The sequence below is a fragment of the Beta vulgaris genome, chromosome 1, assembly GCF_026745355.1.
Source record: "Beta vulgaris subsp. vulgaris cultivar EL10 chromosome 1, EL10.2, whole genome shotgun sequence".
In the NCBI taxonomy this organism is placed as follows: Eukaryota; Viridiplantae; Streptophyta; class Magnoliopsida; order Caryophyllales; family Amaranthaceae; genus Beta; species Beta vulgaris.
This window is the reverse complement of record NC_079202.1, coordinates 6,762,999-6,764,670: the sequence shown is the minus strand read 5'-3', so window position 1 is coordinate 6,764,670 and position 1,672 is coordinate 6,762,999. Positions and strand designations below refer to the sequence as shown.

The 1,672-nt window shown below is 33.4% G+C and overlaps 1 non-coding gene across 1 annotated transcript; it reads left to right on the top strand.

Moving 5' to 3' along the window:
- The first annotated feature begins 463 nt into the window (after positions 1 to 463).
- On the top strand, positions 464 to 570 carry LOC125494550 (small nucleolar RNA Z279/snoR105/snoR108). Its single transcript, XR_007270797.1, has one exon. It is a non-coding gene; the product is annotated as a small nucleolar RNA Z279/snoR105/snoR108 (small nucleolar RNA).
- The last annotated feature ends 1,102 nt before the right edge of the window (positions 571 to 1,672 follow it).

The window sequence follows — 1,672 nt, the reverse complement described above, 5'->3', positions numbered from 1 at the left end:
AGTACATTACTACCGCAATAGTAATTCGAAAAGATTGAGGATGCTTTCAAGGATAACAGAAAGCAGATATTTTTGAGAGTCCCACATTGGAGAAAGCCTTGGTAACCAACTGTTTGAGTCCAAAAAAGACTCAAACACTCAAAAAGTTACACAATGGTACCATTATAACCTGGTATTGGTATCAAATTCTTATCAAGGATTGGTACCAAGCAACCTTACTTTGGTATCAAAATTTTCGGACAATGGTACCAATCTAATCTAGCATTGGTACCAAACAACACGCGCGTGAAATTTTTAAGGCTTAAAATGACCAAATTGCCCCTGTTTAAGTCTCCTAAGAGACTCAAACGGTTGGTTGCCTAGACAAACTCTCCCGGCCAAAAATGGACGGTATTAGGTGATGAAGTGGATTATAAGCAGAAGCGCGACAATTGTTAAAAGCATGATCCTTCAGGCAGTAAATGGAATATGAGGAGTGGTCATTTCTCGCTTATATAAATTGCGAGAGGGGTGTCCGCCCAAGCCTGGTTACGACAAATTGGGCATCCCCATTCTTAACCATCTGATTCCTATTCTAGAAGGAAATTTTTTCCCAATTTTTAACAAAATAAAATAATTTAAATAAAAAAACTTTTTTTTAAAGCAGAAAGCCAGAAACCACTATTGGAAAATGTTTTAGGCTTCATTGTCTTTTCTGTATTTTATATTGATGTTTTTTATTTTAAATAAATGTTTTTGGCCTTTCTTTCATAAAGGATGCAATTAAGTTTGGTAACATTGTTACCAAACTTAGTAACATTGTTACCAAACTTAGTAACATTTCCAGTTCTATTTTTCAGTTAAAAAAAAAAAAAAAATTTGAGCAAGGTCATTGGAAATTAGGATATGCTTACCTGGAATTTCTGGTTTCATGGTGGAACAATATGGATTTTTGATGTAACTAATAGTGAAATTGGAAACTTTAAAAGGCTTAGAAATTCTTAAATTGAGAAGGAATTTTTTTGTATATTTTTCAAACTAAATGTGCATTTCTTTGATCATGTACAATTGTGCATTGTTTTTCAACTAAGGCGCATCTTTTTTCTCAAGAAAATTTACTTATAGTTCGAAATTCAATATATACGCATAGCTAGTTCAAATAGATGTACACTAGTTCTTCTCAATTTAAAAGCCTCACACAAGACTGAAAATACTTTGTTATGATCATTTTTAATTAATATGTAAACCATTTTGGCTAAACTATAATCTTACTCTGGGGCTAATCTTTCAAAATGATTATATTTACAAGAAGGAAAAATTATGAAATAGCACCTTTTGTAGCACTGATTTTGTGAACTAGTACCTTTATTATTTTATTTTGTCAACTAGTACCTTTAAGTCCTTTAATCTTTTATTTTCAATACCTTTACTTCATTTTCCGACCCAAATGGTCAAGAATCCGATGTTGACTTCAATTCTCCCTCCAAATTTTGCGCTTTTTTTGCTTCTAATGGAGCGTGCTCTCACTCTCCTCTTTTAACTCCATTGTCCCCCCAATTTTTTCACTCTTTCATCTTGCATCTTTACTTTCTCACCAACCTCAGTTCAGTTTCAGTAAATACTCTCTCTCCTCTCACATTCTTTCTCCTCTCTGTCTCTTTCTTCCTTCTGCTATTCAGTCGAACCTTAGTCC